The sequence below is a fragment of the Mus caroli genome, unplaced genomic scaffold (assembly GCF_978045245.1).
Source record: "Mus caroli unplaced genomic scaffold, Mus_caroli_1 scaffold_15, whole genome shotgun sequence".
In the NCBI taxonomy this organism is placed as follows: Eukaryota; Metazoa; Chordata; class Mammalia; order Rodentia; family Muridae; genus Mus; species Mus caroli.
Genome location: NW_028227270.1, coordinates 46,090,608 through 46,107,682, shown reverse-complemented (window position 1 = coordinate 46,107,682; position 17,075 = coordinate 46,090,608). Strand labels below are relative to the sequence as shown.

Genomic DNA, 17,075 nt, shown 5'->3' with positions numbered 1-17,075 from the left:
TGTATTTTCTTTGACCAATGTCTCAATGTCTTCAGTGGTATCTTCTATGCCTGAGATTCTCTATTTTATATCTTGTATTCTGTTGTTGATGTTTGCATCTATGCCTCCTGATCTCTTTCTTAGGTTTTCTATCTCCAGGGTTGTCTCCCTTTGTGATTTCTTTATTGTTTCTATTTCCATTTTTAGATCCTGAATAATTTTGTTCAATATCTTCACATGTTTGGTTGTGTTATCCTGTAATTCTTTTAGGAATTCATGTGTTTCCTCTTTAAGTGCTTCTAACTTCTTACCTATGTTCTCCTGTATTTCTTTAAGGGGGTTGTTTGTATCCTTTTTTTAATGGTTTTAGAGCTTTATTGTAGAAAGACAGAGAGAAAGAGAGAAGGTAAAAGAAAGAGAAAAGCCAGCCATGGCTACATGGAGAGAAGGGGGAAATTGAGGGGGAAAAGGAAAGCTAGAGATGAGAGTAAGAAAGGTGAGAGCTCTTATATTTTGGTTTTGAGCCTAGCCTTTAACGGATGGGGAATGAAAAGTGAAACATAAAAAAAAATAAATAAAAACTAGGCCTTTAGGCCCAGGCTCGAGAATGTGACCTTTGTGACTGAAAGCTCCAAGGCATGCTAATCATAAAACAGATAGGGACCCACCAGCTTCCTGGGTTCAGGGAGTGTTTGTTCAAAAAGAACCACCCTGACCCCTTCATAGAACCTGCTATGCAAATGTGCTATTGTTAGGGGCTCATAGAAACTGTCTTGATAAATAACCCACACAATTATCAGGTATTCCTTGTGACTCTTGTGAGTTTGCACTTCCTTGTGACTCTTAACTGGTATTTTTGGTATTTTCCAACACCGCCCTTCCCACCCCATGAGTTGTGTTTTTTTCCTTTAAATACTCCCTCTCCCAGCTACTCAGCGAGCCACGGTCCTCTACCCCTGCGTGGTCCAAGAGCGCTCTTGAAATAAAAGTCCTCTTGCAGTTTGCATTAAAAAAAAAGGAAGAAGAAAGAAAAGAAAAGAAGAGAAGAGAAGAGAAGAGAAAAGAAAAGAAAAGAAAAGAAAGGTGAGAGCTTAAGAGCTATTTATGTCCTTCTTAAAGATGTGGTTATGGTCCCGCGTGTGTTTCTCTATAATCTCGGCTGTTGCTGTGGCTGCTTCTGAGGATTCTCTTCCATCATGGCCTTGGGAATAAGATGCTTTCGCCTGCTGCACCCTGCTTTTCGCATTTACCATGCTGCTTTGACCAGACCTGTTTCAGAAGTTTCCATGAAGACAGTGAGTGGAAGACAACATGACCATAGGCAGTACTCAGCCTACCCAGCAGTACCAGTTCGCCATTTTGCAACCAAGAAAGCCAAAGCTAAAGGGAAAGGACAGACGCAGGCCAGAGTGACCATTAATAGAGCCTTGGTTGAGGATATAATCAGCTTGGAAGAGGTTGATAAAGACATGAAATCTGTGACAAAAGCACTTAAGGATAATTTCAATAAGACTCTCAACATAAGGACTGCACCAGGATCCCTTGATCATATTACTGTGGTAACTGCTGATGGGAAGGTTGCTCTAAATCAGATTGGCCAGATTTCCATGAAGTCCCCACAGGTGATTCTGGTGAATATGGCCAGCTTTCCAGAGTGTACAGCTGCAGCTATCAAGGCTATAAGCGAAAGTGGAATGAATCTGAACCCAGAAGTGGAAGGAACACTAATTCGGGCACCCATTCCTAAAGTAACCAGGGAACACAGAGAAATGCTGGTAAAATTGGCCAAACAGAGCACCAACAAGGCCTAAGAAAATTTACGGAAGGTTCGCACTAATGCAATGAATATAAACTGAAGAAGTCAAAGGACAAAACCTCGGAGGACACCATTAGACTCATCGAGAATCAGATCAGCCAAATGGCAGACGACACGGTGGCAGAGCTGGACCAGCATCTGGCAGCAAAGACCAAAGAACTCCTTGGATGAAAGTCAGCAGTCACAGACGGACACCCGAGTCCTGTGTCTGCTCATGCCGTGGGTGGCAACCTCGTGTCTGCACTGCCCTGACTATTCACCCGAGGCTGACACTGCTGCACCTCCATCGGCCACTCAGTCTCCTGTTGGGATGCTCAGATTTATGGAATCTCTTCCTTGTTTCCGTGCACAGGCTTGTTCTGCTCTGAATCTCCTCTTGTGAATGTCTCTGTTGGCAGAGGACCTTTACTCTGGCAGTGACCTTGACTGTGGTGTCACCACAGCACTAGGGCCACTGTCAGCTTAGCAGCTCCTCTCACCAACACAGGAGCCTCCTTTCAAACTCTGAATCATACCCTGCCCTTGTGTTAAACTCATTTGGATTAATGTGGGCCTTCAGTCTGACTGCTGATGATCAAACCTAAATAAATTGGAAAATAACAACCACAAAAAAAAAAAAGATGTGGTTATTATGTTATGTGATTTTGAATCAGAGTCTTGCTTTTCTGGTGTCTTGGGATATCTAGTGATTGCTGTGGTGGGAGAACTGGGTTCTGATGATGACAAGTAGCCTTGGTTTCTAGTGCTCATGTTCTTGAGCTTGCCTCTCGCCATCTGGTTATCTCTGATGTTTGCTAGTGTTTCTGTCTCTGACTGTAGCTTTTCCCTCCTGTGAACCTATGAGCCTGTGATCTTAGGTGTGTCAGCACCCCTGGGAGATCAGCTATCTCTGGGCAGGATTTGGGTGTGGAGAGCTGTGGCACAGGGTTTGTTCTGTGCACAGGTGCACAGATTTTTGAAAGATATTAAATAGTTATTTCTTGTACATGGATACTCATCCACCATGGAATAATACATACTCCAAATAGAACAAGTTAAGCTCAAAATCAAAATAATTGTTCACTCTTGCCCTGGAGTTTCAAATGTATAGCAGCTTTCTAGGTGTCTAGAAATTTATTATTTCATCATCAGGTAATCGAGTCAGAGAGCAATTGCTCCAGCAGCAGGGTAAGAAAGAAGGAAAATGAGCCAGCATCTTCCAGGTATATTTGTCTTCCCTGCTCTGACTGAAATTTATTAGGAGTTATTTTAAAGTTCAAAAGCCTAGATATTTTACTGTTGGAAATGTCAAACCACTGAACTATTGTTTATAATAACTGGCCATGCCATGGTAGCATTTCATGGATATTTTACTGTTGCTGTGTGGTCAACATTATGGATTCTGAATCTATGTGAACTGTTACTAATCTGTTTTCTAGCATGCAGCATTATTGGCTCTGAAGAAACCATTAGTTTTGTAGACTATGAATGTATATTAAGAATAATACCAGCATGCACATTATAAGCAAACCTTTATGTGTACTCCTTATTTCCTAATAAAACACTTGTAAGGTCCTCCAAGGGGCCCACCTTAGCTAACCTAGGAAGTCATCCAGCCTATTAAGGTAATGTAGGAACTTGCCAAGTCAGGGCTTCTCTGTCGCTGCATGCATTAAGATGTGACAGCTTTAGAAGTAGCTTGTTTAAAAGATTTGCACTTCCTTGGATGAAGGGCTCATAAGTACAACTGAATTATTATTATTATGATTATTATTATTATATGTATTAATTAGATAAAATTATTTTTCTAGTATATGCAAAACAAAGCATGCTATATTTAATGCTAAAATGAAAATAAGCCATTCCTTTCCATATTTGTTGCACTTTAAACAAGCAAGTATTTTATAAAAGTGAACTATGTGAAACATCTTCAGCCATTGGCAAAGAGAGCAAGCCACTCCTGGGTGTATATCATCTGATTAGCAGTCATTATAGTGAAGCCTTGCTAATTCCAAACTCATCTACGCTTAGGTCTCAAGATTATATAACAAAATAATCTTTTGAAATCACTTGACAGTGTTGTATAGAGATCTCCACTGTAATCTTTAAAGAAAAAAACAATGGGAAAACACTCAAAAGACTGTATTTGAAAGAGCCAAATTAAAACTACAAACAGATTTACTTAACAAGTGAGTGATAAATATCAGCAATTAAAGCCCAAGTTTTATTTAATCTTTCCTCACAAAAGAATTAGTAGTCTTTTGGCCCTGATGTCTTAGATCAGCACCTCCTACCCTTCTTATATCATTCTCCTTTGCAATTCCTGATTATGCTCCTTGCAGTGGCTCTCACAGTCTGTCTGAATTCTCCTAACCTCTCTGTCCACACAATACCTTTATCAGGTGTAGCTACTGGTGTTTTCCTCTGGATGTTTCTGCACATCCACTCCTGACTTTGCCCAACATTGTCACCTCTTCTGTGCTTCCTTTTCTTCCTCTGCATCTAGCAACAGGTTTGCATTCTATTATAGTAAAATTATTGCTTAGGTTAGCTTTTAAACATCCCATAATCTTTCCCAACAAAGCTACAGAACATCTCTTAGCTTCAAGGAAGTCTAGAACATGGAAAAAGAACTCAAAGCTGAGTCTCAGCTAAGGCAACTCAGTTCTAGGTGCTGTAAGTAGAGCATTCAAGATAGAGCTCATCCCATCCAGAACTGTACTACAAATTAATATGCTAAAGGAGAAGTCCAAATGTTCAAGTTAATGAAAGCATTTCTTTCTAAAATCATCATAGGTTCAAAGAATTCTTGTTACTATCCATTGCTCTCTTTATTGACCACAAAACTATACAACATCCAAACTGTGATTCACTTAAAAAGACAGTCTTCCCTTGAAAATCAAATTTAGCTAGGTATAACTTTAATTTTTTTCGAAGTCTACTTTTAAGGATGGTTCTTAAAGTCTTTAACATCCCTTATAGCCCACCACCCACCAGAGGTAGTGGAAAAGAAAGGATATCGGGGAAGTGGAGCTGTTTAGAAACGATTCTTTGGAGCATATCCCATCTGTGTTGTCAGGAAAAACCTGCAGTTCAGTTTACAGGTTAGCAGCTGCAGATCTATCCACTCTCAGACATTCCATGATATACCAGCAGTCTAGTTCAACAGTATTGGGATGGCAGCAGTGGTTGCATGACCTAGGAGGGACAGCCAGGCATCAACTGATTTGATGTTAAGTCAACAGGAGGGGCCAGGATCCTCAGGGATGCAGATGAAGTTCTTAGCTGTGCTTCTCTCAGTGAAGATCAGCGAAGATGGAAGACCAACCAGCATTGCACAATTAGCTCTACCAGCAAGCCTTTTTCACAGTCTATTATGTCCTATTTATTACTCCATCCAAACATCACCAGTCCTAAATTGGTCTTGCCTTATCATGTGACTTGCCTCAGTACATGATTCTGACTTAACTGACTTAACTCCACATGAATCTGTCTCAACTGATATCACTGAGGAAGTGACAAGAGGCCACAGTGTATCTCCAAAAGTTTTAGGTGCATTTCTCTCTCTAGAGTCACAACAAATGAAGTTCAATTACACAATGTAAAATGGACCAATACACATCTGCTAATATCTAAGAATTCTTCATCACGTGTCCTTTCACATGTTTGCTTTAGCAAAACATCCTTTCACCTCACCGCCTACTTCAGGAAAACACTCCTCATGTTCTTGCCCCAGAAAAACACCATCCAACACAACTGACCTTCTGAAGAACCCTTAATTTTCCACCTTAAGCAAGCCTCAGCTGGATGCTTCTTTTATTCCACAGTGTTGAAGGAATTTATTTGGTAGCTCACTCAGGTGGCTTTGGAGCCCAACAGCTTCGCTTTCACATCAGCTTATGGGGATAGACAACAGGAAGTCTATGCCAAGGCCTATACAAGGTCTTTCCAACATGACAGGCTGAAGAAAATTGAACTATCAGGATACAGCCTATAGCATTCCAAAAGAGTGTTGTAGGAGACATAAAGTGGAACTAAATTAACAACAGCCACATGGTCCATTTTGCTGTGATTATGATCAATGCAGTTGTAGTGCTCACCCACATTCAAGGAAAAGGTGCTAGAGCTCCACTGCCATGGAGAAAAGGAGCTAAAAGTAAATTTTCTTTAGTATACCATAGGCAATAGCATTCTCATCTGGAGGCCACGCTCTGACTTCAATGTTCTTAGGTCTCTCTGATCTTAGTTTCTTCCCTGGTTTTGCTATCTATCCTAACTACCATGGCCATCAACTGAGTTGATCTATACTAACAAATCCAGGGAAAATAATGACCTCACATTACAATCATAAGTAATAAAAACATAAATACATGCAAACAGGAAAATATCCTTGGAATATTTCTAAACCAACCTCCGGAGGCATTTTGTGTGTGTTGTCATTAGTCTTCTGTGAGGTACATAGGTTTAATCTGAAGAGAGTTTCCAAGTAAAACATGTGACATCTATTTAAATTTTATTTTCAGCTAAATAAAATGTTTAGGAACATGTCTCAAGTTATGCATTGGATATAATTATACTTAAATAATTACCTGTGTGACGTTATAGTCTTAGGATTTTGCTAATGTGAAATTTTATACACATGTTCCTGTGTGTTACAGTCCTACAGTGGAAACAGGAAACAAATGATTCCTTTCACTTTCTTTTCCTGTGACACAAGGTTGCTAAACACCTCTATTTATATCAGGGTAAAGAAAATCCAATCCTATCTGAGATTACCATTTTGGCAAACTTTTTATATTGTATATGAATGTTCCACACTCCCTTTGTGACATAGTGCCACACTGTATTCCAGGCTAACCTGGAACTCCTCACAGGAATTTCGTGCCTCCCAAGTGATAAAATTAGTTGTATGAGCCACTAAGCCATGAATGGCTACTATACCCACTCCAGTAGTGACACGGGTGACTGGCCTAAAAACCTGGATGCAGTGCTGAGGTGAAAAGTTCATGGAAACTTAGTCTCCTGGAACCTTGGCATTTCCATAGCTAGAATGCCCCAGATTTGTTCCTGTAATAGTGTGGAGAGTCTTGCATGCTTTCTTACAGTCTGGCCCGTGGCAGGATGGCGTCAGAATCAGGGACTCCGGACAGGTAAGACTTTTATCTCTTTCTTTTTTTCTTCTTTACTTCTCAGGCAAGGATAGGATCTCGTCTTGGTGCTGCAGACCGACTGATAAAGAATCATCAGTTTGAGGAGGACGAGTAACTTTTACCGTGGGGCAGTCTGACATTAAAGCATGTTTAGACGTCTCAACTAGCCGTAGTGCAAAAGGCCTACACTGTAGCAATGAAGGAACAGAAACTCAGCACCAATGTTAAGAACACCCGTGAGAATGAAACACGTTCTCAGGGGAATGAAGGTACATGTTTCAGTTGTGGAAAATCGGGATACCTGAGGAAGGACTGTAAAAATCCCTCCGGAAACAGGAAGGGCCTTCCTCTAGGTCTCTGCCTGTGCTGTGGTGAAGAGAACCTTGGAGGAAGGAGTGTAAGTCCCATAAAGATGGGAGTCTGCTCACTAAAGAAGCAGGTAAGACAAAAAACTAGATAAGGGGCAGCCTCTTGGCCCCGTTCAGGAACTGTGGACCTTGTTATGGGACACATCCCCAGTTATAAGAAAAACTTCGAGTTGTAGATTCTGATACTTTGGGGAAAATTTAAAAATTATGGTTAAAGCATTAAAAGAGACTTCATAAAAGTCAAAGAATAGCTCAATTCTTACTATTACTTTATTTACAACTCCCCAATTCTACATTGTGTAAAAAGAATTGTAGATAAGGCTCTATTAAAAGTTAGAGAATCATATCCTCAAACATATATAATTCCTTTTGTAGATGGTGTTTTTGTTGGTTGCAGAAAGTGGAGAGCAGGCAGAGCAGGTTTTGCTAATGGGTGGAAAATGTTTGACTAAGTGTGGGATGATGGTAGCTTCAAAAAAGATTCAGCATGATAGACCTTTAGGTTATTTGAGACATTTAGTGTATAGAGATTGTGTGTTTTCTCAGAGAACTGCTCTTAGATTAAATAAATTGGAAGCTTTGGATGCTTGGGAATTCTGGGTTTTAATCCTGCTTTGACAAGCTGCCTCTTACAAGCAGAAAGGGAAAAGGGAAAGGAGAGGAGAGGAGAGGAGAGGAGAGGAGAGGAGAGGAGAGGAGAGGAGAGGAGAGGAGAGGAGAGGAGAGGAGAGGAGAGGAGAGGAGAGGAGAGGAGGAGAGGAGAGGAGAGGAGAGGAGAGGAGAGGAGAGGAGAGGAGAGGAGAGGAGAGGAGAGGAGAGGAGAGGAGAGGAGAGGAGAGGAGAGGAGAGGAAAAAGGAAAGGAGAAAGGAAAGGGAAAAGGGGAAAGGAGAAGGAAAAGGAGAAGGGGAAGGGGAGAAGGGAAGAAGAAAAGGAGAAAAATGGATTTTTGGAGCTCTTCCAGGGACAGAGGGAAATCGGAAGACTTCCTGTTAATCCTCTCTGGCCCCTACAAGAGACATTCTCAGTTTGGGTTACATCAAGTTCTCTACTCTCTTTATTTTGTCTGTGTTTGGCGCACCAATCTGTCTATGTGTCAATTCATGTATGTTTTTGTTTTGTTGTCTGAATGTCTGTTGTTCTATATGTCATGTTAAAAAGGAAAAAAAATGGTTAAAACGTTATCTGCTGATTTAGTCTCAGTTTGCACAGTGGAGGCTGAGAGTGGCCCCACACCTTAGCCAAGAATCAAGCATGTCAGGAGAGGCCCTGCTGAAAAATTGTTTTTAAAAAGGAGTATGCAACTGAAAGAAAATAAAACTTGAGATGTAATTTATGTCAAATAGCCCAAAGAGTTGTTTGTGAGCTTTGAAACCTAGGGCTGAGAACATAGCAGAACAGGACAGGACATGCCTGGGCAGGGTCATTGTTAAGACATTCCTGAGGCTGCTTGGTCATAAAGATAAAGAGAATGACATGTCCAGATTGGCCCGGCGCCACCCTATCTCCGCCCTTCTGACCTAAATTAAATGTTAACCAGATGCTCTGCTGTTACCTCGATCTGCATGTATAGTCTGCTGATGTTTAAATGAACCAATCATGTGAAACCGAGCCAATTCCTCCCCCAGCCCCAGACCCTTTTCTATAAAAACCCCTAGCTTTCAAGCCTCAGGGTCAAATCCACTGTCTCCTGCTTGAGATACATTTCGACCTGGAGCTCCGCCATTAAACTACCTCGTGTATTTACATCAAGATGGTGTGTTTGTGATTCTTGGGGGTTTCCCCACTAGGTTCTTTCACAACTTCTTAGTTCTAAGACAAATAAACTGATAGTTGTATTTTCCTAGAAAATTCTCAGCGATTGTGATTGTGTTTAGCAAATGACAAAGTGCTTTTTAAATTAAAACATATCTAGAAAAAGTAAAATTCTTTGATTGGTCTAAATTTATAAGATTCATGTAGCCACTTCATTTGGTTTTGACTGGTCTTAAAAGTATAAATATGCTCTGCATGTCTTGGTCATAGACCAAGGCTTATAAGTTATTGGGTATGATTTAAAAGGTGTAACATTGGTAACAAGAAAGTTAGCTTGAAAGTGGTAACTCAAGGTTGGAGTCATTTTTAAAACAACAACATATGGCATGAACCAGTCCAAGAAACTAGGCTTCTAAGGATACTTCTAATTGAGATAATATTTTATGTGATTCTTATCCTAGAAACTAGACTTACAAGAGATAAGAATCAAAACAATGTCTCTTAAATAAAAAATAAAATTTACACTCTCATGCATACACGAATTGGCAGCCAAACTTCATAATGTGAAAGTGATGTTTCTGGTATTGATTTTAAAGAGAATAAATTGTTTAAAATTGGGTTTTGCTTCCAAAGTTATAGGTATAGTCTAATATTGCAAAAGAAACTTAAAAATTCTAGAATCAGTCCTCACTGCAAGAGGGCCAAAACTCAGACACTATGCTCAGATTATGTGGTGGTACACGCCTTTAATCCCAGCATTTAGGAGGCAGAGGCAGGCAGATTTCTGAGTTTGAGGCTAGCCTGGTCTACAGAGTGAGTTCCAGGACAGCCAGGGCTATACAGAGAAACCCTGTCTGGAAAAAAAAAAAAAAAAAAAAAAAAAAAAACAAATTTTTTTTTTTTTTACATTTGAGTTAAGGCAGAGCTCAGAGCAGCCTCAGGCTTGTGTGGTGTTTGCTTTGCAAACAGTGCCTAAGGGAGTTCTTGGAACCTCACCTCTCCCTGCCTTCAGGGGAATTTCTTTTTAGCTAAAACAACATTGCTGCAGATTTATCCAGATGTTGTTCTAAATAGAGTTTAAATTCAAAATTTATAAAAAGTCAATCAGACTGTAGAACTTATAGAGGCATTACAATCTGGCTTGCCTACTTCATATAAAATTATTATAGATTTGAAAGTTTGTTTTTTCCTTTGCATCCTGATAATTGTAAAGGGTTTGCTTCTTGTGAACTAGTGATCACTGGAAAATTTTGCCTCTAGGTATGGCTAATATAGCCTTACATTATGTAAGAAAAATTTTTATTGTCTCTGCTTCAATACAAGAAGCTAAGACTTTGAATTTTTCAGTGTATATTGTTTCTTAAATGGAAAGCCATTTATTAGCAAATGCCTCTGAAGGGAAGTTTACTTCAAATCACAATGAGCTTTAAAGTTTTGGGAGTAATTGTTGCTCCAGAAAAGATTCAGATAGAATATCTTTTTAATATTTAGGGTCTTAGTAATCCTAGAAAAATTGTGGTACAGAAAATTTAAGAAAGAAAAGATGATTTGCTTACTTCAAATTCTTTTCAAAAGCTTCCAGGAGATGTTAATTGGTTAATACCTCACCTTAAACTCACCACAGGAGGACTTAAGCCTTTGCTAGATGATATCGAGGAAGATGCAAAATCACTGGTGTAAAACAAAAGGTTTTACATAAAATAGAGAAAGATTCTGTGATCAATTGTTATCAACTGTAATCAATGGTAATCAGATATTAACTGTGTATTTTAGTTATTGTTACTCAATGTATCCAGCAATTCTTTGGCAAAGAAAACATTAATGTAGCATCATCTTTCTTCATCTCCAAGTAAAGTTTTTTTATGACACTGAAATTTAGATGCCAAAAACCTCCTTGCTGAGTGAGTGCCTTATAGTATTTTACAACCAGGCGTACTTATGCCTAGGTGAAGTGGAAGGATCCACATACTAGCACATGGCTTGATTCTATTCAGATACTTAATATGGGGAAGAGGACGTGTTTGTGGTTTTTTTTCCACAGAATGCTACAGGAATGATTCAGGAATGCTAGTTTCCAGAATGATTCCTGTGACAGGCTGACCTGTGAGTTCCTGAGTGGCCTGACAATGGTGACAGGAAAGCTGTATTGGGTTCACAGAGAAGAAGGAAGTGGGGAAAGCAGACATGTGCAAGCAAAATGAAGAGACTCTCCCTATCTCTGCCACAGACTGCAGCAACGAGTCCCCTAGTGTGGACTTAGAGACCACTAAAGAAGCTGACTCATGAGATGGAGGGACTGGTACAGAGAATGAGCAAGAATACTACTGCTCTTTGACCAGATTTGTTTAGACTTTACTGCTGCCACTAATTTGATTTTTTAACAAAACCTAAAGTTCAGGCCAACTCCCCTATAGCTGTGAAAGCTTGTGTTCCTTATCCGTATGCTATATTGTTGGGTAATTTTGACAGAGTTAAGATCACCAATCTTGACAAGCCTTTTCATATTCATTGTAATTCTTGTCAATTAACTAATTGTGTACATCCTAATTTAGATAAGAAATCTGCTGCTATGATTTTGTTAAAGAGACCTGCTTATGTTTCACTGCCTGTAGACTTAGGAAATGATCCTTGGTTTGAATATTCGGGGATGCAAACTTTGAAAAGGTTAACTGAGCTTATTAGACCTAAGAGATTTGTTGCAGCTCTGATTTTAGGGATTACTGCTTTAATTGCAATTTTAACCTCTTTTGCATTATCTACCTCAGCTTTAGTACAGCAGCTACATACTGATCATTTTGTTAATGATATCCATAGGAATATTTCCATCGCTTTGTCAGAACTACATATTATATATAAGAACCTGGAGGCAAAGTTTAATGCTTTAGAAGTAGTTTTAGCAATGGGACACAATATAGAAAATATTAAGGTTAGGTTGGCTACTAAATGTCATCCTTCATTCCAATATATTTGTGTCATACCATTACCTTATAATATAACCATTGATTGGGAAAAGACTAAAGCTCATTTGTAGAGAGTATGGAGAGATACTGTTATTTGTCATGACATGGAGCTGTTAAAGGCAGAAATCTCAGATATTAGCAGAAGCCATTTGGATACTTGGAGCATTGATGAATTGGCCAGAGATTTAAAGAATAATCTAAGTGCTTTGAATCCCTTGGATTGGGTTCAATATATAATCTTGCTTGCTATTATTATTGGCATTATTTTACTAGTAAGTGTTGTGTTTCCACTCATCTTTAGAGTTCTTCTGAGATCTGTAGCTACAATGAGGCAGAACATTCTGGAACTTTGGCTGAAAAATAAAATAAGAGGAGGAAATGCTACACACACTCCAGTAGTGATACATGTGACAGGCCTAAGAAACCTGGGCGCTGACCCTAGGCAAAAAAGTTCATGGAAACTTAGTCTCCTGGAACCTTGGCATTCCCATAGCTAGAATGCCCCAGATTGGTCCCTGTGATAGTGTGGAGGGACTTGCATACTTTCTTACAGTATTTTCTTGCATACTTTCTTACAGTATTTTACTGGATAAGAGTTAGAAATCTTAGGACAAGCTTAGCAAAGTATGCTGAGAATCTTCATTACAGTCAGGTATGGCACACTACATTGCATATTAGAAGAAAGTTGGTGAGTTCTGACAAATGGAGATTCACTACAGATACTTAAAAGAGCAGCCAAGTTACTCCCATATGAAAGAATTTACCATAGCCTAGGACAAAGGAGGGTTATGGTTTAAGGAGGAACTACATTATTGCATTATTCATGAAAAGGTCTGGTAGAGCAGAACCCCATGGTGCAAGCTTTCACAAGGCTCAAAGGAATAGCATAAATTGTGACTTCGGTGTGAAATCCTCTCCTGACCCTTGTAATTAGCTAACTCTAGGCAGGGCTGTTTCTATCTTAACTGTAAACATTGCCTGGTTCCTGCCAGTCTTTTGAAGGCATTCCTCTGTTTTGTGTCAGAGAACATCAATGTACCTTGGCAGCTGTGACACCCTACTTCTTTGTTTTCTTCTGTATTATAAACACACACACACACACACACACACACATATATATATGATGCTACCTTTGAGAAAATTACATTCAGATACCACACTCCCTTGTGTCTGTGTCTTTTTGTCACCCTTTTTGTTGCTGACTCCTTCCTACCTGTAACCAGAACCCTGATTTCTCCTGCAGATTGAGGGGTGCCAAATGAGGCCAGTCTGTGGCAAATGGCTTTTTTTAAAAAATATTTTTATTAGGTATTTTCCTCATTTACATTTCCAATGCTATCTGAAAAGTCCCCCATACCCTCCCCCCCCGCCACTCCCCTACACACCCACTCCCACTTTTTGGCCCTGGCGTTCCCCTGTATTGGGGCATATAAAGTTTCCATGTCCAATGGGCCTCTCTTTCCAGTGATGGCCAACTAGGCCATATTTTGATACATATGCAGCTAGAGTCAAGAGCTCTGGGGTACTGGTTAGTTCAGAATGTTGTTGCACATAGAGGGTTGCAGATCTCTTTAGCTCCTTGGATACTTTCTCTAGCTCCTTCATTGGGGGCCCTGTGATCCATCCAATACCTGACTGTGAGCATCCACTTATGTGTTTGCTAAGACCCGATATAGTCTCATAAGAGACAGCTATATCAGGGTCCTTTCAGCAAAATCTTGCTAATGTATGCAATGGTGTCAGTGTTTGGAGGCTGATTATGGGATGGATCCCTGGATATGGCAGTCTCTAGATGGTACATCTTTAAGCAAATGTTTCTGCTTAGCAACTACTTCTGTCTTTTCCAATTGAAGAAAATCCTGCTGCAAACTTAAAGCGTCAGTAAAAACATGTCCTCAACCTCAGTTTTACTATAGGAAACAGGATCTTTACTGTCATATGAGCTAAAGATTAGAAAAGGAGAAGGCAGAGTAACTGAAGCAACTGTGTTGCATACAACCAAAGGTAACCTGACTGATGTCCAACTTCTACAAGGATAAAAAGTAAATACATGCTGTAGCTCTAGTGACTTTTCTCCTCTCACTGTGACAAGAGCCTGTGTTCTACAGGAGGTTGCTTGGAAGGACTACAGGAAAAAAAATGGCTATTGTCCAGCTTAGTGATGATAAGCACAAATATTTCCCCAGTAGAATATTTCCCCTGGCATAGTGAAGGAAAACATACAAAAAGCTTTTGATGATTATATTTTAATGATAAATACTCTGCAACAAGATCCAAAAATAGTCAGAAAGAAAACTTAGTACAACCAAAGCTCTGTGTGCTATTGAAGATTTAAGAGATTAGATTATGACAGCCAGTTGGTCCAACTTGGGCAAGAGGTAAAGAGGCAATAACCATTAATGACAAGATAATAGAAATCGTCTTTCTGATATCTAACATGCTTTCAGTTATCAGACCTTTCTTTCATAGTTGACTTATAAACCAAACAATTACAATTTGAAAGACAAAATGAGATACTATGATTCATTTTATTTAAATTTATTCCCCTTCTGGTCCCCACCAGCACCAGGGTAGTTGGGCACAGAGTCTGCTGACACCTGCAGGCTACACGTAAGACCCTCCACGGGATCTTAAGGCCTCTGGTGAGTGGAACACAACTGCTGCTCCAATCCAATCTCACGGAACCTGAGACTGCATTAATTAGGGATGCAGAAAACCCGCCCTGATAAGGGCACCAGTCCCTTCCAGTCCACGCCAGCACCGGGATACCTTGGGTGTGGAGTCTGCGGACACATACAAGGTATACACAGGACCCTCCACGGGATCTTAGGACCTCTGTGAGTAGATCAAAACTTCTGCCAGGAGGTAGGTTCGAACACCTGATATCTGGGCACATTCCCTGCAAAAGGAGAGCCTACCTGCAGAGAGTACTCTGAACACTGAAACTCAGGAGAGAATTAGTCTCCCAGGTCTGCTGATAGAGACTAACATAAACACCTGAGGAACAAGATCTAATCAGAGACAACTACAACAACTAACTCCAGAGATTACCAGATGGCGAAAGGCAAATGTAAGAATCTTACTAACAGAAACCAAGACCACTCACCATCATCAGAACGCAGCACTCCAACCCCACCCAGGTCTGGGCACCCCAACACACCCGAAAAGATAGACCAGGATTTAAAAGCATATCTCATGATGATGGTAGAGGACATTTTACTATTTATTATTTATTTAATAACTCACTTAAAGAAATACAGGAGAGCACTGCTAAACAGGTAGAAGACATTAAAGAGGAAGCACAAAAATCCCTTAAAGAATTGCAAGAAAACACGACCAAACAGGTGATGGAATTGAATAAAACCATCCAAGACCTAAAAAGGGAAGTACACACAATAAAGAAAACCCAAAGTGAGACAACGCTGGAGATAGAAAACCTAGGAAAGATATCTGGAACCATAGATGCAAACATCAGCAACAGAATACAAGAATGGAAGAGAGAATCTCAGGTGCAGAAGATTCCATAGAGAACATTGGCACAACAATCAAAGAAAATATAAAAAGATCCTAACTCAAAATATCCAGGAAATCCAGGACATAATGAGAAGACCAAACCTACACATAATAGGAGTAGATGAGAATGAAGATTTTCAACTTAAAGAGCCAGCAAATATCTTCAACAAAATTATAGAAGACAACTTCCCAAACCTAAAGAAAGAGATGCCCATGAATATACAAGAAGCCTACAGAACTCCAAATAGACTGGACCAGAAAAGGAATTCCTCCTGACACATAATAATCAGAACAACAAATGCACTAAATAAAGAGAGAATATTAAAAGTAGGAAGGGAGAAAGGTCAAGTAACATATAAAGACAGGCCTATCAGAATTACACCAGACTTTTCACCAGAGACTATGAAAGCCAGAAGGGCCAGGACAGATGTTATACAGAAACTAAGAGAACACAAATTCCAGCCCAGGCTACTATACCCAGCCAAACTCTGAATTACCATAGATGGAGAAACCAAAGTTTTCCACGACGAAACCAAATTCACACATTATCTTTCCACGAATCCAGCCCTTCAAAGGATAATAACAGAAAAAAAACAATACAAGGACAGAAACCACGCCCTAGTATAACCAAGAAAGTAATCCCTCAACAAACCAAAAAGAAGACAGCCACGAAAACAGAATGCCAATTCTAAAAACAAACATAATAGGAAGCAACAATTACTTTTCCTTAATATCTCTTAATATCAATGGACTAAATTCCCCAATAAAAAGACATAGACTAACAGACTGGCTACACAAACGGGACCCAACATTCTGCTGCTTACAGGAAACCCATCTCAGGGAAAAAGACAGACACTACCTCAGAATTAAAGGCTGGAAAACAAATTTCCAAGCAAATTGTCTGAATAAACAAGCTGGAGTAGCCATTCTAATATCTAATAAAATCGACTTCCAACCCAAAGTTTGGAGCTGAGACAAAAGGATGGATCATCTAGAGACTGCCATATCCAGGGATCCATCCCATAATCAGCCTCCAAACGCTGACACCATTGCATACACTAGCAAGATTTTGCTGAAAGGACCCTGAATAGCTGTCTCTTGTGAGACTATGCCGGGGCCTAGTAAACACATAAGTGGATGCTCACAGTCAGCTCTTGGATGGATCACAGGGTCTCCAATAGAGGAGCTTGAGAAAGTATCCAAGGAGCTAAAGAGATCTGCAACCCTCTATGTGCAACAACATTCTGAACTAACCAGTACCCCGGAGCTCTTGACTCTAGCTGCATATGTATCAAAATATGACCTAGTCGGCCGTCACTGGAAAGAGAGGCCCATTTGACAGGCAAACTTTATATGCCCCAGTACAGGGTAATGCCAGGGCCAAAAAGTGGGAGTGGGTGGGTTAGGGAGTGTGTGTGTGTGGGGGGGGGGAGTATGGGGGACTTTTCGGATAGCATTGGAAATGTAAATGAGGGAAATACCTAACAAAAAATATATTTATTTATTTATTCACTTACATCCTGATGACAGTGTTACTCCTTCTGCTCCCCCCCTCCA

The 17,075-nt window shown here is 40.0% G+C and overlaps 1 pseudogene; it reads left to right on the top strand.

Annotated features, from left to right (window-relative positions):
- The first annotated feature begins 1,142 nt into the window (after window positions 1-1,142).
- Window positions 1,143-1,982, top strand: LOC110308565 (ribosome-recycling factor, mitochondrial pseudogene; annotated as a pseudogene).
- The last annotated feature ends 15,093 nt before the right edge of the window (window positions 1,983-17,075 follow it).